Source organism: Neovison vison, chromosome 4 (genome assembly GCF_020171115.1).
Source record: "Neovison vison isolate M4711 chromosome 4, ASM_NN_V1, whole genome shotgun sequence".
Taxonomy (NCBI): Eukaryota; Metazoa; Chordata; class Mammalia; order Carnivora; family Mustelidae; genus Neogale; species Neogale vison.
The window spans coordinates 111,636,784-111,660,166 of NC_058094.1; positions in this window are offsets into that span (position 1 = coordinate 111,636,784).

The window sequence follows — 23,383 nt, forward strand, 5'->3', positions numbered from 1 at the left end:
GAGCCTTATTGCCCATGGCGGCCTATGATATTAGGGTGTCGCTGAGGGCAATGCAGGTGGATCCTCATGTGTGCATTCTGTGCAGACTCATCAGGCACTTCTTCTTTCTATGGGGCAGGCAGAATGCTGCACTGTGGCTCCAGAATTCCCTATCAAGAGGGCTTGGGGACCAGGAGGGTGAGGATGGAATTGTAAACACAAGCTAAGGTTAAATTCAGTGCCAAGCGGAAGACTGTTCCAGTGTACAGCGGCTGATTTGAGACATCCAGCACCTGAGTAAGGACGGATGTCAGATGTTTATTCACACTGGAGTTTGTGGCTATGATGACGGACAATGGTGGGGTGGCGTCAAGAGGCCATGGAGGATTTCCCATGGTGCGGCTTGTGAGATGCTCCAAGGAGCAAGGTTTCCTTCTACTGGACAGCGGGAATCTGGATTGTTTGCTCCAGTGTCCCCCATATGGAAAGTTGGGGTAGCAGTGCTCTCCCAAATAGATGCTGGGAATGCACACCTCCATTGACCACTGCAGCTCAGGAACACGGCAGATTCGATCTGGTAGCTCAGAGACGAATTTCTCAGGGGGTTGAGTTGACATGGAGTTTCATGCTGTTGGATCACAAAGCTGGTTTGTATCCAGGGAGTCTTTAGAAATTAGGGACAGTCAGGGACCCTTGCAGGATTCGCCTACACTGAGACTTCGACACAGCTACCAAGAGCAAGGGATCCTTCTGGGATCACTCTGGGGACAGCAGGGGTTATGTTGTGTGGCTCAAGGACCACATGTTGGAATATAAGTTGGTATTGGAGAAGAGGCCTCTGGGAACAGGCGCCTAAACATCTAAACTAGGGTATCGATGAAGTCCTATAGTAATGGGAGGTTCATACTTCTGACTCAGGGCCTTTGATTTGGATGTCTGCCTGGAGGCAGGGGCTCAGTGTGTGTCAGAATATGTATTTAAGTCCAGAGACTTCTTTGAAAATGAGGTGGGTACAGAGGCTTTGTACTTTGCTCCTCATATTTAGGGTTTGGGCAACAGTGAAGGGCAGTTTCCTTCAGGAGTGTAGGCACACTCGTCCACTGTGGTACCAGAAGCCCCATTCTGGAGGGCGTGTGGGCCAGGACTTTGGGAACAGAAATCTCAAATGCGAACTAGCGTTAGTGTGAGGGCCAAGGTGTTCACAAGACCGATCAGCAGGCCCTGAGGGCAGCTCATAGTGTACTGAAATTAAAGTGGCATGCAGGCAGCAGTGCAGGCTTTTCTGTCAGGATTGTTTGTCCAGGATGGTTGCAAAATGTAGGCTTGGCTTCATGAGGCCATGGGATATTCTTCATCTATGGGGATTTTGCCCAGCTCCCAGTGTTTGTTGTCTCTTGGAGAAGGGAAGTCTGCTGTTTTCCGTCTCAGGGGACCCACAAAAGAGGGATTCAAGAGACAGTTTCTGGGTCTGGGCACCTGGAAAGCACAAACAAGGGTGAGAATTTGGCCCTAGAGACGTGGCAGGCCCACTTTGTGGACTCCTGGTCTAGCTACCTAGGGTATTTGTTTGAAAGGAGGCTCACGCTGAGGGTCACAATGCCTGTTTGTGCCCAGGGTGTCTCCCATGATTGGCCCTGATCTCTTCATCCATGCAGCTGGTTCCCACTCTGAGGGTAAAACACCCATCTCAACAGCCAGGTTTCCTGCAATCGGAAAGGAGGAATAATCCTGTATTTCAGGTTCCCCCATAGGCAGGGATTTGATCTACGGTCTGGGGACAGATGCCTGAATATCCAGGTTGTGTAGAGATGATGGCTTGGGGCCATGGCAGGTCCAAATCAGGATATGGGGCCCACTTTCTGCGTGGCTGCCTGGAGGTCATGGCTCTGGCTGTGTGAGACAGAGTCTTAGTGCCCATGGCGGCCTATGATATTATGGTGTTGTCGAGGGCCATGCAGGTGATTCCTCATGTAGGGTTTCTGGGCAGACTCACCGGGCACTTCTTTCTGTGGGGCAGGCAGAATGTTGCGTTGTGGTTCTAGAATTCCCTATCAAAAGGGTTTGGGGACCAGGAGGGTGAGGATGGAATTGTTAACACAAGCTAGGGTTAAATTCAGTGCCAAGAGGAAGGCACTTTCAGTGTGTAGCTTCTGATTCAAGACATTCAGGACCTGAGTAAGGGCAGATATCAGATGTTTGCTCACACTGGAGTTTGTGTCTATGATGACCGACAAATGGAGGGAGGCATCATGAAGCCATGAAGGATTTACCACCCTGGGGCTAGTGAGATGTTACAAACAGAAAGGTTTCCTTCTAATGGATTGGTGGAGCCTCATTTGTATGCTCCAGGGTCCCCCATGTGGAAAGTCTGGGGAGCAGAGCACTCCTGCATGGATGCCTGGAAAGCCCACTTCCAGTGTCCATTGCAGATGAGGAAATGGCAGTTTCGTACTGGTGATGCTGGGTTGAAGTTCAAAGTTGCCAGTGTTGACATGGAGTTTCATGCTGTTGGATCACAATGCTGGTTTGTATCCAGGGAGACATTAGAATGTTGGGGCAGGATTCTCTTACACTTAGTCTTGGACACAGCTACCAAGAGCAATATATCCTTAAGGGACAGGAGGGGTTCTGTTGTGTGGCTCAGGGACCACATGTTGGAATATAAGTTGGTATTGAAGAACAGGCCTCTGGGGACAGGCACCTGAACATCTAAGCTAGTGTATTAATAAATTCCTAGAGGCATGTCAGTTTCCATCTTCTGTTTCAGGGCCTTTGACTTGGATGTCTGCCTGGAGGCAGGGGCTAATTGTGTGTCAGAATGTGCCCTTGGGTCCAGAGGTTTCATCATAATTGAGGTGGGCTCATGGGCTTTGTACTTTGCTCCTAATCTTCAGGGTTTGGTCAACAGTGAAGGACAGAGTTTCCTTCGGGTGTGTAGGCACAGTCATCTGGTGTGGCTCCAGAGGCCCCATCCTGATAGGCATGTGGGCCAGGGCTTTGGGACAGAAATCTACAAATGCGAACTAGGGTTAGGTTGAGGGGTGAGGTGATCACAGGCCCGATCTGCAGGCCCTGTTGGAAGCTCATAGTGTACTGAAGTTAAGGTATCATGGAGGCCATAGTGCAGGCTTCTCTGTCTGCATTGTTTGTCCTGGACTTTCGCACAATGTAGGATTGGCTTCCTGGGGCCATGGGAGATATTTCGGCTCTGGGGATTCTGCTCAGCTCCCAAGAGTTTGTTGTCTCTGGGACAAGGGAGCACTGCTCTTTTCTGTCTCAGGGAACCCCAAAAGAGGGATTCCAGAGATAGGTTCTTGGTGCGGGTGCCTGGAAAACGCCTACGAGGGTGAGTGTTTGGCCCTAGCATGGTAGGCATGCTCTGTGGCCTCCTGGTCCAGCTACCGATGGGTTTTGATGGAGAGCAGCCTAACACTGAGGGTAACAATCCAAGTTTGTTCCCAGAGTGGCTCCCATGAGTGGCCATTGCCTCATGGGCCATGCAGCTGGTTCCCACTCTGAGGGTTGGACACCTATCTCAACAGCCAGGCTTCTTGCCTTCAGGAAGGAGGAGTGCTCTTGTGCGTCAGGTTCCTCTGTAGTCAGGGATTTGAGCTACAATATGGGAAAGATGCTTGCATATCTAGATTGAGTAGAGATGACGGCTTTGGGCCACGACAAGTCCAACCTGCATGATATGGGGCCCACTATCTTCATGACTGACTGTAGGTCGTGGCTCAGGCTGTCTCAGAGTCTAAATGCCCATCTCAACCAGGTTTCCTACCATCGGGAACAAGGATACTCCTGTGCTTCAGGTTCCCTCATAGGCAGGGATTTGAGCTACGGTTTGGGAAAGATGCCAGAATAACCAGGTTGAATAGAGATGATGGCTTCTGGCCATAGCAGGTCCCACCTGCAGGATATGGGGTCCACTGTCTGCATGACTGCCTGGAGGTCGTGGTCCCGGCTGTGTCAAACAGAGCCTGAGAGCCCATGGCATCCTATGATATTAGGGTGCCATTGAGAGCCATGCAGGTGGATCCTAATGTGGGGTTTCTGGGCAGACTCATTGGGAACTTCTTCTTTCTATGGGAAAGGCAGAATGCTGCGTTGTGGCTCCAGAATTCCCTATAAAGATGACTTGGGGACCAGGAGGGTGAGGATGGAATTAAAAACACAAGCTACAGGTCAATTCAGTGACAAGCGGAAGGCACTTCCAGCGTGCAGTGGCTAATTCGAGACATCCAGCACCTGACTAAGGGCAGATATCAGGTATTTGCTCACACTGGTGTTTGTGTCTAGGATGATAGACAAACGGTGGGTTTGAATCAAGAGGCCATGGAGGATTTCCCACTCTGCGGCTTGTGAGATGCTCCAAACAATAAGGTTTCCTTCTACTGGACAGGGGGAGTCTGGTTTGTTTGCTCCAGGTTCCCCCATATGGAAAGGTTTGTAGCAGAGCTCTCCCTCATGGATTCCTGGAAAGCACTACTCAATTGACCATTGCAACTCAGGAACATGGCAGGTTCAATCTGGTGGCTCTGTGGCCAGTTCCAAGGGGGCTGAGTTGACATGGAGTTTGATGCAGTTCAATCACAATGCTGGTTTGTATCCAGGGAGACACTGAAATGTTGGGATGGTCAGAGGCAATGCAGGATTCTAATACACTGAGTCTTGGACACAGCTACCAAGTGCAAGGTATCCTTCTGGGACAGGAGGGGTCTGTTGTATTGCTCAGGAACAGCATGTTGGAATATAAGACGATATGGGGGAACAGTCCTCTCGTGACAGGTGCCTGAAAACCTCACCTAGGGCATCAATGAAGTCCTAGGAGCATGTCAGGTTCATTATTCTGACTCAGGGCCTTTGACTTGTATGTTTGGCTGTAGGCAGGTGCTCACTCTGCGTCACAATGTACACTTGGGTCGAGACTGTTCTTGGAAATTGAGGTGGGCTCAGGGGCTTTGTATTTTATTCCTAAGCTTCAGGGTTTGTCAGCAGTGAAGGGCAGAGTTTCCTTTGAGTGGGTAGACACAGTCGTCCGGTGTGGCTCCAGAGGCCCCATCCTGGAGGGCATGTGCTACAGGGTTTTGGAGACAGAAATCTGAAAACACGAACTACTGGTAGGGTGAGGCCCAAGGTGATCATAGCCCCGATTTGCAGGCTCTGAAAGCAGCTCCTTGTGTAGTGAAATTAAGGTGTCATCGAGGCAGCTGGGCAGACTTTTCTGTCTGGATTGGGTGTCCAGAATGGTTGCAAAATGTAGGGGTGGCTTCATGAGACCATGGAACATTCTTTATCTCTGTGGATTCTGCCCATCTCCCAAGAATTTCCTGTCTCTTGGGGAAGGGAAGACTGCTGTTTTCCATCTCAGTGGACTGCCCCAAGAGGGATTCCAGGGACAGTTTCTGGGTCTAGGCGACTGAAAAACACCAAAGAGGGTGAGGATTTGCCCCTAGGGGCCTGGATGTCCCACTCTATGGGCTCCTGGTCCAGCTACCGTGGGGGTTTGTTTGGAAGGAGGTTCACGCTGATGGTCACAATGCCTGTTTGTGCCCAGGGCGGCTCCCATATGTGGCCGTGATCTCATGTCCCCTCAGCTGGTTCCAACTCTGAGAGTTGGACACCCATACCAACAGACAGATTTCCTTCCCTCAGGAATGAGGAATACCCTTGTGTTTCAAGTACCCTATAGGCAGGGATTTGAGCTACGGACTGGGCAGAGGCTTGAAAATCCAGGTTGAGTAGAGATGACAGCTTTGTGCCACAACAAGTCCCACCTGCAGGAATTGGGGCCCACTGTCTTGGTAGCTGACTGGAGGTCGTGGTTCAGGCTCTGTCATAGAGAGCCTTAGTTCCCATGGTGGCCTAAGATATTAGGGTGTTGTCGAGGGCCCTGCAGGTGGATCCTTATCTGGGGTTTCTGGGCAGACTCATCAGGTACTCTTTCTTTCTGGGGGCAGGCAGAATGCTGCATTGTTGCTCCAGAATTCCCTATCAAGCACACTTGTGGACCAGGAGGGTGAAGATGGAATGGTAAACACACGCAACTGTTAAAGTCATTAACAAGCGGAAAGCAGTTCCATTGTGCAGCAGTTGATTGGATATATCCAACACCGGAATAAGTACAAATGTCAGCTCTCTGCTCACACAAGAGTTTGTGTCTTTGATGACCAAAAAATGGAGGGTGGCATCAAGAGGTCATGGAGGATTTCCCACACTGAGGCTTGTGAGATGCTCCAAATAGCAAGGTTTCCTTCAACTGGAAAGGGGGATTCTGGTTTGTTTGCTCCAAGGTCCCCCATGAGGAAAGCTTTTGTAGCAGATCACTCCCATATGGATGCCTGGAAAGCACACCTCCATTGATCATTGCAGCAAAGGAACATGGCAGGTACGTTCTGGTGGCTCTAAGGCGAAGTACAAAGGCCTTGAGTTGACATGGAGTCTCATGAAGATGCATTACGATGCTGGTTTACTACCAGGGAGATGTTAGAATGTGCTGGTGCCTAAGGGCCGTGCAGGATTCATCTACGCTGAGAGTTTGACACAGGTCCAAGAACATAGTTTCCTTCTGGGGACAGGTGATGTTCTGTTGTGGGGCTCAGGGACCACATGTCGAATCATAAGTTGGTATTCCAGAACAGGTCTCTGAGGACAGGTGCCTGAAAAACTAATTTAGGGTTGCAATGAAGTACTAGGGGCAGGTCACGTTCAAACATCTGACTCAGGTCCATTAACTTGGGTGTCTGCCTGGATCTAGGTGATCAGTGTGTTTCAGAGTGTGCATTTGAGTCCAGAGCGGCCTCCAAAATTGGGGTGGGTTCAGGGGCCTTGCAGATTTTTCCCATCTGGTTGGACTGGGCAGCTTTGAAGGCACAATTTCCTTGGGGATGTCAGGCACAGTCCTGTGGTGTGGATCCACAGACCCTATCCTGGAGGGCATGAAAGTTATGGTTATGAGAGAGAAGTCTGCAAACACAAACTTGGCTTAGGGTTACTGTTGTGGTGATCGCAGGCCCAATGCATAGACCTGGAGGGCAACTCATCAGGAACCGTAAATTGGGTGACTCAAAGGTGGTAGCACAGGCTTTTGTATCTGGATTGTGTGTCCAGGATGGCCTCAGAATGCAGGTGTTGACTAATGGGTCTAAGGGAGATTTTTCTGCTCTAAAGATCCTGGTGCTTCCCATTATTTGGTGGCTTTATCGGGGAAGGGAAGAGTGCTGTTTTCCATCTTTTGTGTGCCCCAAAACAGGGATTCAAGAGACGGGCTCTGGGTCAGGGTGCTTGGAAAATCCCACCAAGGCTTAGGATTTGGGCCAAGGGGCATACCAGGCCTGCAGTGTGGGATCCTGATGGTGCACCTGAGAGGGCTTGTTGGAAAACATGCTCAGGCTGAGGGTCACAATCCCTGTTTGTGCCCAGCATGGCCCTCAGGAGTGGGTGTGGTTTCATTGGCCATGCAGCTGGCTCCCACTTTGAGGTTTGGACACCAATCCCAACAGCCAAGTTTCCTGCCATTGGAAGGAGAAGTTCTCTATTGTGCTTTAGGTTCCCCCATTGGCAAGGATTCCAGCCAAAGTTTGGGGACAGGTGCATGAATATCAAGGATGTGTAGAGATGACAGACTTTGTCCATGACCAGTCTCACATTCCGGATATGTTGCTCGCTCTCTGGGTTGGTGACATTAGGTAAGGGCTCAGGCTCTGTCAGACACAGCACTAGTGGTCAGGAAGCCTGTAAATTGGGGTTCCCTCAAAGGCCCATCATATTGAATCTCATTTGGGGTTTCTGGGCAGACCCACCATGCACTTCTTCTTTCTATGGGGAAGGAAGAATGCTGCATGGAAGCTCCAATATTCCCTATCAAGAGGGCTTGGGGACCAGTAGGTTGAGGATGGTACTGTAAACATAAACTATGGATCAATTCAGTGCCAAGCGGAAGGCAGTTCCTTTGTGCAGTGGCTTATATGGAATATCTAGCACCTAAGGGTGGGTGTCAGATGTTTGCTCACACTGGAGTTTGTATCTATGATGACCGACAAATGGAGGGGTGGTGTCAAGAGGCCATGAAGGATTTCCCACTCTGAGGCTTGAGAGATGCTCCAAATAATAAGGTTTCCTTCAACAGGACAGGTGGAGTCTAGTTTGTTTGCTCCTGGGTCCCCATGTGGAAAGTTTGGGTAGCAGACCTCTCCGGAATGAATATCTGAAAAGTGGACCTCCATTTATCATTGCAGCTGAGGAACATGCAGGTCTGGCTGGTGGCTCTGGGGCGAAGTATCAAGGCCTTGAGTTGACATGGAATCACGTGCAGAGGGGTCACAATGGTGGTTTCTTATTAGGGAGATCTTAGAATGTGCTGTTGGTTAAGGTGCAATGCAGGATTCTCCTACTCTGAGGGTTTGGCTGAGGTCAAGAAGCACGGATTCCTTCTGGGGACAGGATATCTTCTGTTGTGGGGCTCAGGAACAACATGTTGTACCCTAAGTTGGTATTCCAGAAAGGTCACTGAGGACAGATGCCTGAAAACCTAATCTAGGGTTCCAATGAGGTCCTAAGGGCATGTCAGTTTCAAACTTCTGACTCAGGACCATTGACTTGGGTGTCTGCCTGGATGTAGGTGATCAGGGTGTTTCAGACTGGGCATTGGGGCTGCCAATATTGAGGGGCTTTGGGGCCTTGCAGGTTTCTCCAAATTTGAAATGTTTGGGCAACTGAGATGGGCACAGTTTCCTTGGGGATGGCAGGCATAGTCCTGTGTTCTGGCTCCAGAGACACCATCCAGGAGGGCAAGTGAGCCGTGGTTTTGGGATTGAAGTCTGCAAGCACAAATATGGGTTAGGGTTAGTGGTGAGGTGATCGCAGGTCCAATGTGTACACCTGGGGGGTAGCTCGTGAGGAACTGTAATTAGGGTGTCTTGAAGGCAGTAGCACGGGGTTTTCTATCTGGATTGTGTTTGCAGGATGGCCTCGGAATGCAGGTGTGGTCTCATGGGTCCATGGGAGATTTTTTCCCTCTTAGGATCCTGGCGGCCCCCCAAGTTTGGTGGCTTTTTCAGGGACAGGAAGTGTGTTGTTTTCTGTCATTCCGTTGTCCCAGAACAGGGATTCCAGAGACAGGCTCTCAGACTGGGTGCCTGGAAAATCACACCAAGGGTTATTATTTGGGTCTAGGGGCGTACAAGGCCTTCAATGTGGGATTCTGTCCGTGCCACTGAGAGGGCTTGTTTGAAAGCATGCTCAGGCTGAGGGTCACAATGCCTGTTTGTCCCCAGGGCGGCCTTCAGGAGTTGGCGTGATCTCAATGTCCATGAAGCTGGCTCCCACTGTGTGGTTTCGACAAACATCGGAACTGCCAGTTTTCCTGTCATGGAGAAGGAGGAGGTCTCTATTGTGCTTCATGTTCCCCTATTGGCAGGTATTCCAACAAATGTCTAGGGAAAGGTGCCTGAATCCAATGATGGATAGAGATGACGGACTTGGGCCATGGCCGGTCTCACATGCTAGATATGGGGCCGACTCTCTGAGTGGCTGACACTAGTCGTGGCTTAGGCTCTGTCAGACACAGCACTAGTGGCCAGGACAGACTATAAATCAGAATTCCTTTGAGTGGCAAGCAGATAGATTTCATGTGGGGTTTCTGAGCAGACTGTCCAGGCAATTCTTCTTTCTATGGGGAAGGAAGAATGTTGCATTGTGGCTCCAGATTCCTCATCAAGAGGGCTTGGGGACCAGTAGGTTGAGGATGGAATTGTCAACACAAGTTATGGTTCAATTCAGTGCCAAGCGGTAGGGAGTTCCAATGTGCAGAGGCTAATTCGAGATAACCTGCACCTGAGTAAGGGCAGATGTCAGATATTTGCTCACACTGGAGTTTGGGTCTATGATGACTGACAAATGGAGTGGTGGCATCAAGAGGCTATGGAGGATTTCCCACGCTGGGGCTTGTGAGATGCTCCAAACAGCAAGGTTTCTTTCTACCAGACAGGGGTGTCAGGTTTCCTAGCTCCAGGGTACCACATGTGGAAAGATTGGGAGCAGAGCTCTTCTGCATGGATGCCTGGAAAGCACACCCCCAATGACCATTGCATCTCAGGAACATGGCAAGTTCCTTCAGGTGGCTCTGGCGTGAAGTGCCAAGGCCTTGAATGGACAGTGAATATCTTGAAGGTGGGTCACAATGCTGGTTTGTTACCACAGAGATCTTAAAATGTGCTGGTGGCTACGGGGCCATGCAGGGTTCTCCTACCCTGAGGCTTTGACACAGGTCCAAGAGCACAGTTTCCTTTTGGTGACAGGAGAAGTACTGTTGTGTGGCTCAGGGACCACATGTTCTATCACAAGTTGGTATTCCAGGGAAACCGTGCTCAATGCTCTATGCTCAATGCATAGACCTGGAGGGCAGTTCATCAGGAACTGTAATTAGGGTGACTCAAAGACAGTAGCAAAGGATTTTCTATCTGGATTGTGTGTCCAGGAAGGCTTAGGAATGTAGGTATGGTCTCATGGGTCCATGGGAGACTTTACCTCTCTAAGGATCCTGGCAGCTCCCAATAGTTAATGGCTTTTTCGGGGAAGGGAAGAGTGCTGCTTTCCATCTTATGCATGCCCCCAAATAGAAATTACATAGACAGGCACTGGCTCAGGCCACCTGGAAAATCCCACCAAGGGTTAGGATTTGGGCCTAGGGGCGTACCAGGCCTACAATGTGGGATCCTGGTTGTGAAACTGAGAGGGCTTGTTTGAGAGCATGCTCAGGCTTAGGGACACAATCCCTGTTTGATCCCAGAGTGGCCCTCAGGAGTGGGTGTGGTCTCATTGGCAATACTGCTGGCTCCCACTCTGAGGGTTGTACACCCATCCCAACATACAGGTTTCCTGCCATTGGGTAGGAGGAATTCTCTATTGTGCTTCAGGTTCCCCCATTGACCAGGATTTCAGCAAAGGTCTAGGGACAGATGCCTGAATACCAAGGATGGGTAGAGATGACCGACTTGAGCCATGGCCGATCTCACATGCTGGATATGGTCCCCGGTCTCTTGGTGCCTGATGAAGTCGGGGCTCAGGCTCTTTCAGACACAGCACTAGTGGCCGGGGCAGCCTACAAATCGGGGTTCCCTCGAGGGTCAAGCAGATTGATCCTCATGTGGGCTTTCTTGGAAAACTGACCTGCACTTCTTCCTTCTATGAGGAAGGCTGAATGCTCTGATGTGGCTCAAGAATTACCTATTAAGAGACCGTGGAGACCTTGATGGTGAGGATAGAATTGTAAACTCAAGCTTCGGTTAAATTCAGTGCCAAGCAGAAGGCAGCTCCAGTGTGCAGCGGCTGATTCGAGATATCCAGCACCTGAGTAAGGGCAGAAGTCAGATGTCTGCTCACATTGGAGTTTGTGACTATTATGACTGACTAAAGGAAGGGTGGTGTCAAAAAGCCATGGCAGATGTCCCACACTGGCGCTTTTGAGATTCTCCAAACAGCAAGACTGTCTTCTACTGGAGTTGTGGAGTCTGGTTTGTTTGCTCCAGTGTTCTCCATGTGGATCATTTGGGTAGTACAGCTCTACCGCATGGCTGCCTTGAAAGCCCACCTCAATTGTCCATTGCAATATGGAATATGGAAGGTTCATTCTGGTGGCTTTGGTGTGAAATACCAAGGGCGATGAATTAACATGGAATCTCTTTCATATGGGTCACAATGCTGGATTGTTACCAAGGAAATCTTAGAATATCCTAGTGGCTAAGGGGCCATGCGGGCTTCTCCCACCCGGAGGGTCTGACACAGGTCGAAGGGCATGGTTTCCTTCTGGGGAGAGGAGATATTCTGTTCTGTGGCTCAGGAACCACATGTTGTATCATAAGTTTGTATTCCAGAACAGGCCTCTGAGGACAAATGCCTGAACCTTAATCTAGGGTTCCAGTGAGGTCCTAGGGGCATGTCAGTTTCAATCTTCTGACTCAGGACCATTGACTTGAGTGTCTGACAGATGTAGGTGATCAGGTTGTTTCATAATACACATTTACTTCCAGAGCAGCCTCCAATATTGTGGTGGGCTCAGGGGTCTTGCAGGTTTCTCCTAATCTGGAGGGCTGGGGAACCTGTGACGGGCAAATTTTCCTTGGGGATGACAGGCACAGTCACGTGGTTTGTCTCCAGAGACCCCATTCTGCAGAGCACTTGAGCCATGGTTTTGGGAGAGAAATCTGCAAATATAAACTCGGGTTAGGGATAGTGGCGAGGTGATCACAGGCCCAATGCATAGACCTGGATGGCAGCTACTCAGGAACTGTACTTAGGGTGACTTGAAAGAGGTAGCACAGGCTTTTCTATCTGCATTGTGTGTTCAGGATGGCCTCAGATTGCAGGTGTGGTCTCATGGGTCCGTGAGATATTTTTCCTCTCTAAGGATCCTGGCAGCTCCCAATACTTTGGTGGCTTTTTCGGGGAAGAGTAGAGTGCTATTTTCCATCTAAGGGGTGCCCCAAAAGAGAAATTCCAGAGATGGTAACTGGGTATGGGCACCTGGAAAATCTCACCAAGTGTTATGATCTGGGCCTAGGGGTGTACCAGGCTGGTAAATCAGGGTCCTGGTGGTGAAACTGAGAGTGTTTGTCTGAAAGCATGCTCAGGCTGAGGGTCACAATGCCCCTTTGATCGAAGGGCAGCCCTCAGGAGTGGGTGTAGTCTCATTGGCAATGCAGATGGCTCCCACACTGATGGTTGGACACCCATCCCAACAGCCAGGTTTCCTGCCATGGGGAAGGAGGAGTTCTCTATTTTGCTTCAAGTTCCCCCATTGTCAGGGACTCCAACAAAAGACTGGGTACAGATGCTTGAATAGCAAGGATGGGTAGATATGACGGACTTGAGCCATGGCCGGTCTGCACCCTGGATAAGGGCCCCACCCTCTGGGTGGATGACACGAGGTTGGGGCTCAGGCTCTGTCAAACACAGCATTAGTGGCCAGGGCAGTCTATAAATCGGGGTCCCCTCGGGGGATGAGCAGATTGATCCTCATGTGGGGTTTCTGGGCAGACTCACCAGGCACTTCTTCTGTAATGGGGAAGGCAGAATGCTGCGTTGTGGCTCCAGAATTCCCTCTCAACATGGCTTGGAGACCAGTAGGGTGAGGATGGAATTGTAAAACTAAGCTACGGTTCAGTTCAGTGCCAAGCGGAAGGCAGGTCCAATATGTCGCGCCTTATTTGAGAAACCAGAACCTGAGTAAGGGCGGTTGTCAGATGTTTGCTCACCATGGAATTTGTATCTATGATGATCGACAAATGGAGGGGTGGCATCAAGAAGCCATGGAGGATTTCCCATGCTGAGGCTTGTGAGATGCTCCACACAGCAAGGTTTCCTTCTACTGGACATGTGGTGCTGGTTTGTTTGTTCTCGGTTCCCTCATGTGGAAAGTTTGGGTAGCAGAGCACTACCACATGGATATCTGTAGAGCAAACCTCCATTCTCCATTTAGCTGAGGAACATGGCAGGTTTGTTCTGGTGGCTCTGGTGCGAAGTGCAAAGGGCGATGATTTAACATGAATCTCTTTCAGATGGGTTACAATATTGGTTTTTTACCAAGGAACGTTTAGAATGTCATGGTGCTAAGGGGCCAAGCAGGATTCTACTACCCAGAAGTTTTGACAGAGGTCGAAGAGCATGGTTTCTTTCTGGGGACAGGAGATGTTCTTGTTATATCATGTTATATCATAAGTTGGTATTCCAGAACAAGCCTCTGAGGACAATACCTGTAAACCTAATCTAGGATTCCAGTGAGGTCCTGGGGGCATGTCAGGTTCAATCTTCTGACTCAGGACCATTGACTTTGGCATCTGCCAGATGTAGGTGATCAGGGTGTTTTAGACTGTGCATTTGCATACAGAGCAGCATCCAGTATGGTGGTGGGCCCAGGTGCCTTTGAGGTTTTTCTTTTTCCTAATCCAGATGGTTTGGGAAACTGGGACGGGAAAATTTTCCATGGGGATGGCAGGCAGAGTCCTGTGCTGTGGCTCCAAAAACGCCATCCTGGAGGACATATGAGCCATGGTTTTGGGAGAGTAGACTGCAAACTCAAACTCGGGATAGGCTTAGTGGTGAGGTGATCACAGGCCCCATGTATAGACCTGGAGGAGAGCTCACCAGGAACTGTAATTAGGGTGACTGGAAGGCAGTAGCACAGGGTTTCCTATCTGGATTGTTTGTTTCGATGGCCTCAAAATGCAAGTGTGGTCTCACGGGTCCAGGGGAGATTTTTCTTCCTTAAGGATTCTGGAGGCTCCCAATAGTTTGGTGTCTTTCTCAGGGAAGGGGAGAGTGCTCTTTTCCATCTTAGGGGTGCCCCAAAATGGGGATTCTGGAGACGGGTCTGGGCGCCAAGAGATTTTCACCATGGGTTAGGATTTGGGCCTTGGGGCATACCAACCCTTAAATGCGGGATCCTGGTGGTGCAATATAGAGGGATTATTTGAAAGCATGCTCATGTTGCGGGTCACAATGCCTGTTTGTCCCCAGGGCGACCCATAGGAGTGAGCATGGTCTCATTGCCCACACAGATGGCTCCCTCTCTGAGGGTTGGACACCCATCCCAACCACTAGGTTTTATGCCATGGGGAAGGAGCAGTTCACTATTGGGCTTCAGATTCCCCCATTGGCAGGGATTCCAGCAAAGGTTTGGGGACAGATGCTGAATACCAAGGATGGGTAGAGAGGATGGATTGAGCCATGGCCGGTCACACAGGCTGGATATGGGAATCACTCTCTGGGTGGCTTACACGAAATCATGGCTCAGGCTCTATCAGACACAGCACTACTGGCCAGGGCAGCTGATAAATCAGGGATCCTCGAGGGCTGATCAGATGATCCTCATGTGGGGTTTCTGGACAGTCTCTTCAGGCAATTCTTCTTTCTATGGGGAAGGCGGAATGCTACTATGTGGCTCCAGAATTCCCTATCAAGAGAGCATGGGGACCAATAGGGTGAGGATGGAATTGTAAACACAAGCTACAGTTAAATACAGTGCCAAGCGGAAGGCAGTTCCAGGGTGCAGGGGCTGATTCAAGATATCCTGCCCATGAGTAAGGCGGATGTCAGATGTTTGATCACACTTGAATTTTCATCTACAATGACTGACAAAAGGAGGGGCGGCGTCAAGAGGCCATGGGGATTTCCCACGCTGGGGCTTATGGGGTTTGTTTGCTCCAAACAGCAAGGTTTCCTTCTACTGGGCAGGGGAGACTGGTCTCTTAGCTCCAGGTCCCTGATTTGGAAAGTTTGGGTAGCAGAGCCTTCCCTCATGGATTCCTGGATAGCACACCTCCAATGGAAATAGCAGCTGAGGAACAAGGCAGGTTCATTCTGGTGGCTCTGGGGCGAAGTACGAAATCCTTGAGTTGACATAGAATTTCTTGCAGAAGGGTCACAATGCTGCTTTGTTACCAGGGACTTCTTACAATTTGTAGGTAGGTGGCTAAGGTGACATGCAGGATTCTCCTACCAAGAGGGTTTGACACAGGTCAAAGAGCACTGTTTCCTTCTGGGGACAGGAGATATTCTGCTGTGTGGCCCAGGGACCTCATGTTGTATCATAAGTTGGTATTCCAGAACAGATCTGTGGACAGATGCCTGAGAACCTTATCAAGGGTTCCAATTAGGCCCTAGGGGCACGTCACGTACATTCTTCTGACCAGGACCATTGACTTGCGTGTCTGCCTGGATGTAGGTGTGAGGGTGTTTCAGACTGTGCATTTGTGTCCAGAGCAGCCTCCAGTATTGGGGTGGACTCAGGGGAAGTGTAGGTTGTAACCTAATCCAGGGGATTTGAGGAACTGGGAGGGGCAGTTTCCTTTGGGTTGGGAGGCACAGACCTAAGTTGTGGCTCCAGAGACCACATCTGGGAGGGCATGTGTGCCATGGTTTTGCGAGAGAAGTGTGCAAACACAAACTTGGGTTAGAGGTAGTGGGGAGGAGATCTCAGGCCCAGTGGGTAGACCTGGAGGGTATCTCATCGGGAACTATAAACCGGGTGACTCGAAAGCGATCTCACATCCCTTCTATCTGGATTGTGTGTCCAGAATGGCCTTGGAATGAAGGTGTGGTCTCATGGGTCCATGGGAGATTTTTCCTCTCAAGAGATACTGGGGGATCCCAATAGTTTGGTGGCTTTTTCGGAGAAGGGACGAGTGCTTTTTTCCCATCTTAGGGGTGCCTCAAAACATGGATTCCAGAGACGAGCTCTGGGTCTGGTTGCCTGGAAAATCCCACCAAGGGTTAGGATTTCGGCCTTGGGTCGCAGCAGGCCTGTAATGCGGCATCCTGGTGGTGCAACTGAAAGGGTTTGTTTGGAAGCATGCTCAGGCTGAGGATCACAATGCCTGTTTGTGCCCAGGGAAGCCCTCATGGCTGGTGGTTTTCTCTATGGCCACCAAGCTAGCTCCCACTCTGAGGGTTGGACACCCATCCCAACACCCAGTTTTCTTGCCATCTGGAAGGAGGAGTTCTCTATTGTGCCCCTGGTTCCAGTAGTGGCAGGAATTCCAGCAAAGGTCTCTGGACAGATGCCTGAATACCAAGGATGTGTCAAGATGATGGACTTGGTCCATGGCCAGTTTCACATGCTGGATATGGGCCCGGCTCTATAGGTGGCTGACACTAGGTCTGGGCTCAGCTACAGACCAGGTCGGCCTATAAATCGGGGATCCCTCGAGGGCCAATCAGACTGATCCTCATGTTGGGTTTCTGGATAGCCTCACTAGGCATTTATTCTTTCTATGGGGAAGGCAGTTTGCTGCTTTGTGGCTGCAGAATTCACTATCAAATGGGCTTGGGGACGAAGTTGGGTGAGAATAGAATTGTAAACACAAGCTATGGTTAAACACAGTGTAAGCAAAAGGCAGTTCCAGGGTGCAGCGACTGATTCGAGATATCCAGCACCTGAGTAAGGGCGGATGTCAGATGTTTGCTCACACTGGACTCTGCTTCTATGATGACTGACATATGGAAGGGTGGCGTCAAGCAGTCATGGAGGATTTCCTATGATGGGGCTTGTGAGATACTCCAAGCAGCAAGGTTTCCTCCTACCAGACAGGGGGAGTTTGTTTTGTTTGTTCCAGGGTCTCCCATATGGAAAGTTTGTGTAGCCTAGCCCTCCCGCATGGATGCCTGGAAAGCACACCTCCATTGACCTTAGCAGAAGTGGAACAAGGCAGGTTCGTACTGGTGGCTCTGGGGCGAAGTACCAAGGCATTGAGTTGACATGGAATTTCTTGCAGGTGGGGCGCAATGCTGGATTGTTACCAGGGAGATCTTAGAATGTGCAGGTGGCTAAGGTGACATGAATGATTCTCCTACCAAGAGGGTTTGACACAGGTCGAAGAGCACGGCTTCCTTTTTGGGACAGGAGATGTTTTGTTGTGTGACTCAGGGACCTCATGTTGTATCATATGTTGGTATTCCTGAGCAGGCCTCTAAGGACAGATGCTTGAGAACCTAATCTAGCGTTCCAATGAGGTACTAGGGGCTGTCAGTTACAATCTTCTGTCTCAGGAACATTGACTTGGGTGTCTGCCTATATGTAGGTGATCATGGTGTTTCAGACTGCACATGTGTGTGCAGAGCTGCGTCTAATATTGGGGTGGGCTCAGGGGCCTTGCAAGTTTCCACCCCATCTGGAGGGTTTGGGCAACTGTGACAGGCACGTTTCCTTGGGGATGGCAGGCACAGGCTCCAGAGACCCAATCCTAGAGGGTATGTGAGTCATGGTTTTGGGAGAGATGTCTGCAAACACAAACTCGGGTTAGGGTTAGGGGCGAGGAGATCACAGGCCCAATGAATCGATCTGGAGGGCAGATGGTCAGGACCTGTAATCCGCGTGCCTCAAAGGCAGTAGCACAGGCTCTTCTATCTGGAATGTGTCCAGGATTGCCTTGGAATGCAGGTGTGGTCTCATGGGTACATGGGAGATTTTCCACACGAGGGATCCTGGCAGCTCCAAATGTTTTGGTGGCTTTTTCTGGGAAGGGAATAGTGGTGTTTTCCATGTTAAGGGTGCCACAACACAGGGAATCGAGATAGGTACTTGGTCTGGACTCTTGGAAATTCGCACCATGTATTAGGTTTTGGACCTAGGGGCATAGGAGGCCTGTGTTGCGTGATCCTGGTAGTGCAACTGAGAGGTTTTGTTTGAAAGCATGCTCAGGCTGAGGGTCACAATGCTGGTTTGTTCCCAGGGCAGCCCTCATGACTGGACGTGTTGTCATTGGCCACAAAGCTGTCTCCACTCTCTGGGTTGGACACCCATCCCATCATCCAGGTTTCCTTCCATCTGGAATGAGGTATTCTCTATCGTGCTCCCAGTTCCCCTAGTGGCAGGGATTCCAGCATAGGTCAGGGGACAGATGCCTGAATACCAAGCATGGGTATAGATAATGTATTTGGGCTGCAGTCAGTCTCACAATGTGGATATGTTCCCCGGTCTCTGGGTGACTGACAGTAGGTAGGGGCTCAGGCAATGTCAGATACAGCAGTACTGGACAGGAGGGCCTATGAATCAGGGATCCCTCGAGGGACGAGCAGACTGATCCTCATGTGGGGCTTCTGGCCAGGCTTACCAGACACTTGTTCTTTCTATGGGGAATGCATAATTCTGTGTTTTGGCTCCATAATTCCCTATCAAGAGGGCTTGGAGACCAGTAGGGTGAGGATGGAATTGTAAACACAAGCTATGTTTAAATACAGTGCCAAGCAGAAGACAGTTCCAGTGTGTAGCAGATGATTCAAGATATCCCGCACCTGAGTAAGGATGGATGTCATATGTTTGCTCACACCGGACTTTGCGTCTATGATGACTGACAAATGGAAGGGTTACGACAAGAGACCTTGGAACATTTCCCTCACTGGGGCTTGGGAGATTATCCAAACAGCAAGCTGTCCTTGTACTGGATATGTGGAGTCAGTTTGTTTGCTCTAGGGTCCCCCATGTGGATAGTTTGGGTATCAGAGCACTCCTGCATGGATGTCTGGAAAGCGCACCTTCATTGACCATTGCCTCTGAGGAACAAGGCAGGGTTCTTCCTGGTGGCTCTGTGGCGAAGTACCAAGGCCTGGAGTTGACATGGATTCTCTTGCAGGTGGGTCACAATGCTCGTTTCGTACCCGGTAGATCTTAGAATGTCCTGGTGTCTGAGGTGCCATGGGGGATTCTCCTACCAAGAGGGTTAGACACAGGTCGAAGAGCAGGGTTTCCTTCTGGTGACAGGAGATGTTCCGTTGTGTGGCGCAGGGACTACATGTTGTCTCGTAAGTTGTGTAAAGTTTTTCTGGTGAGATAAACACAACACCAGGAAAAGTGGGTGCAAGGCATGGTTTATTAAAAACACTCACTGGCGAAGTTTCAGGGCTCAGGAGAGGGGGAGCCGGGAAGTTTGCACGGGGATGAGGTGGGCACCTTCGGGCAAGGTTCAATGACTCTGGAAAACAGAGTGGCAGAAGTCACGCCAAAGGTAGGGAGAAGGGGGCTTTTAAGGGGTCTCTAGGGGAGCTCAGGGGTCTTTTGGCAAGTTTCCCTTATTTGGATATCTCGCCTGCTTGTCGGAATTCCATTGGTCCACTGGAGCCCAGGGCGAGGGTATCAGATTCCTGCTTGGGCCTTTGTTCTCCTCTCCGAGTTCAGGTTTTGTGGCGGGAACTTTCGCCATCTTAAGTAGCCCTTTCTGTCATCCCAACAAGTTGGTATTCCAGAACAGGCCTCTGAGGACAGAAGTGCCTGGTGAGACTGGCCAGAAACCCCACATGAAGATCAATCTGCTTGGCCCTTGAGGGAACCCCAATTTATAGGTTTCCCAGCCACTAGTGCTGTGTCTGACAGAGCCTGAGCCCCGACCGAGTTTCAGCCACCAGAGAGTGGGCCCCATATCTAGCATTTGGGATGGTCATCGCCCAAGTACATCATCTCTACCCATCCTTGGTATTCAGGCACCTGTCCTCAGACCTTGGCTGGAATCCCTGCCAATGGGGGAACCTGAAGCACAATAGAGAACTCCTCTTTCCCCATGGCAATAAACCTGGCTGTTGGGATATGTGTCCAACCCACAAAGTGGGAGCCAGCTACATGGCCAATGAGACCACGCCCACTTCTGAGGGATGCCTTTGGACAAACAGGCATTGTGACCCTCAGCCTGAGCATGATTTCAAACAAGCCCTCTCAGTGGAAGCAAGAGGATTCTGCATTGCAGGCCTTTTATGCCCCTATGCCCAAATCCTGACCCTTGGTGGGATTTTCCAGTTGCTCAGACCCAGAACCCGTTTCTGGGATCCCTGTTTTGGGGCAATCCTGAGATGGAATACAGCACTCTTCCCTTCCCCGAAAAAGCCACCAAATTATGGGCAACCAACAGGATCCTTAGAGAGAAAAGTTCTCCATTGGACCTATGAGACCAAAACTGCATTCCGAGGCCATCCTGGACGCACAATCCAGATACAAAAGCCTGTGCTAACGCCTCTTTTACAGTTCGAGTCACCTGATTTCCAGTTCCTGACAAGCTGCCCTTCACGTCTATGCATTGGGCCTGTGATCACCTCGCCACTAACCCTAACCCGAATTAGTGTTTGCAGACTTCTCTCCCAAAACCATGGCTCACATGCCCTCCAGGATGGGATCTCTGGAGCCACACCACACGACTGTGCCTGCCATCCCTATGGAAACTGTGCCCATCACATTTGCCCAACCCCTCCAGATTAGGAGAAACCGGCAAGGTCCTGAGCCCACCCCAATACTGGAGGCCGCTCTGGATGCAAATGCACAATTGGAAATACCCTGATCACCTCCATCCTGGAAGACAACGAAGTCAATGGTCCAGAGTAAGAAAATTGAACCCGACATGCCACTAGGACCTCATTAGAATGCTAGATAAGGCTTTCAGGCATCTGTCCTCAGAGTCCAGTTCTGGAATACCAACTTGTGATACAACATGTGGTCCCTGAGCCCCAAACTGAACATCTCCTATAACCAGATGGAAGCCGTGCTCTTGGACCTGTGTCAAACCCTCAGGATAGATGAATCCTACACGGCCCTTTAGCCACCATGACATTCTAAGATCTCCCTGGTAACAAGCCAGCATTGTGACCCATCTTCATGTGATTACATTTCAACTCATGACCTTGGTACATTGCCCCAGAGCCACCAGAATAAACCTGCCATGTTCCTCAGCTGCAATGGTCAGTGGAGCTGTGCTTACCAGGCATCCATGTGGGAGTGTTCTGCTAACCAACCATTCCACATGGGAGAACCTGGAGCAAACAAACCAGACTTCCCCTGCCCTGTAGAAGGAACCTTGCTGTTTGGAACATCTCACATGCCCCAGCGTGGGAAATCCTCCATGGCTTCTAGACGCGACCCTTCCATTTTTTGATCGTGATAGAAACAAACACCAGCATGAGCAAACATCTGACATTCACCCTAACTCAGTTTCTGGATATTCGAATCAGCCGCTTCACACTGGAAATGCCTTTTGCTTGGCACTCAATTTAACCATAGCTTGGGTTTATAATACCCTTCTCAACCTACTGGTTCACAAGGGAATTCTAGAACCACAACGCAGCATTCTGCCTTCCTATTAGAAAGAAGAAGGGCCTGATGAGTCTTCCCAGAAACTCCACATGAGGATCAATCTGCTTGGACGTCGAGAAAACCCCGATTTATAGGCTTCCCTGGCCACTAGTGCTGTGCCTGACAGAGCCTGAGCCGCATCCTCGTGTCAGCCTACCAGAGGGCGGGGCCCATATCCAGCATGTGAGACCGGCCATGGACCAGGGCCTTCATCTCTACCCGATATTGATATTCAGGCATCTGTCCCCAGACCTTTCCTGGAAACCCTACAAATGGGGAAACCTGAAGCACAATAGAGAACTCCACCTTCCCCATGGAAGGATTCCTGGAAGTTGGAATGGGTGTTCAACCCTCAGAGTGGGAGCCAGCTGCATGCCAATGAGACCACGCCCAATCCTGAGGGCTGCCCTGGGCACAAGCAGGCATTGTGACCCTCTGTCTGAGTATGCTTTCGAACAAAAGCTCTCAATTGCACCCCCAGGACCCCCATTGAAGACCTGGTACACCCCTAGTCCCAAATCCTAAAGCTTGGTGGAATTTTCCAGGTGCCCAGATCCAGAGCCTGACTCTGAAATCCCTGTTTTGGGGCACCCCTAAGATGGAAAAGAACACTCTTCCCTTCCCTGAAAAATGAACCAAACTATGGGGAGTAACCAGGATCCTTAGAGAGGAAAAATCTCCATGGACCCATGAGACCACACCAGCATTCCGAGGCCATCCTGGACACACAATTGAGATACAAATGTCTGTGCTACTGCCTTCGAGTCACCTTATTTACAGTTCCTGGCGACCTGCCCTCCAGGTTAATGCATTGGGCCTGCAATCACCTCACCACTAACCTTAACCCGAGTTTGTGTTTGCAGACTTCTCTCCCAATACCATGGAACACATGATCTCCATGATGGGGTCTCTGGAGTCACACCACAGGACTGGGCCTGCTATCCCCAAGGAACTGTGTCTCTCAGAGTTGAACAAACTCTCCAGATTAGGAGGAACCTTCAAGGCCCCTGAACCCAACCCCTATTGGAAACCACTATGGACGCAAATGCATGGTCTGAAACTACCTGATCACCTACATCCAGGCGGAAGTCCAAGTAAAAAGTCCTGAGTCAGAAGATTGAATCTGACATGCCCCAAGAACCTCATTGGAACCCTAGATTAGGTTTTCAGGCATCTATCCTCCGAGGCTTGTTCTGGAATACCATAAACTTATGTTACAACATGTGGTCCCTGAGCCACACAACAGAACATCTCCTGTCCAAGAAGGAAACAGGGCTCTTCGACCTATGCCAAACGCTCATAGTAGGAGAATTCTGCATGGCACCTTAGCCACCAGTACATTCTAAGATCTCCCTGGTAACAAACCAGCATTGTGGTCCATCTGCAGGAGATTCCATGTCAATTCAAGGCCTTGGCTCTTCTCCCCAGAGCAACGAGAATGAACCTGCCATGTTCTTCAACTGCAAGGGTCAATGGAGGTCTGCTTTTCAGGCATCCATGCTGGAGAACTCTGCTACCAAATCATTCCACATGGGGGATGCTGGAGCAAACAAACCAGACTCCACCTGTCCAGTAGAAGGAATCCTTGCTGTGTGGAGCATCTCACAAGCCTCAGCGTGAGAAATACTCCATGGTTTCTTGACGCTACCCCTGCATTTGGTCGTCATCATAGACACAAACTCCAGTGTGAGCGAACATCTGAAAACTGCCTTTACTCAGGCGCTGGATATCTCAAATCAGTCACTGCACATTGGAACTGCCTTTTGCTTGGCACTGAATTGAACCATAGCTTGTGTTTAC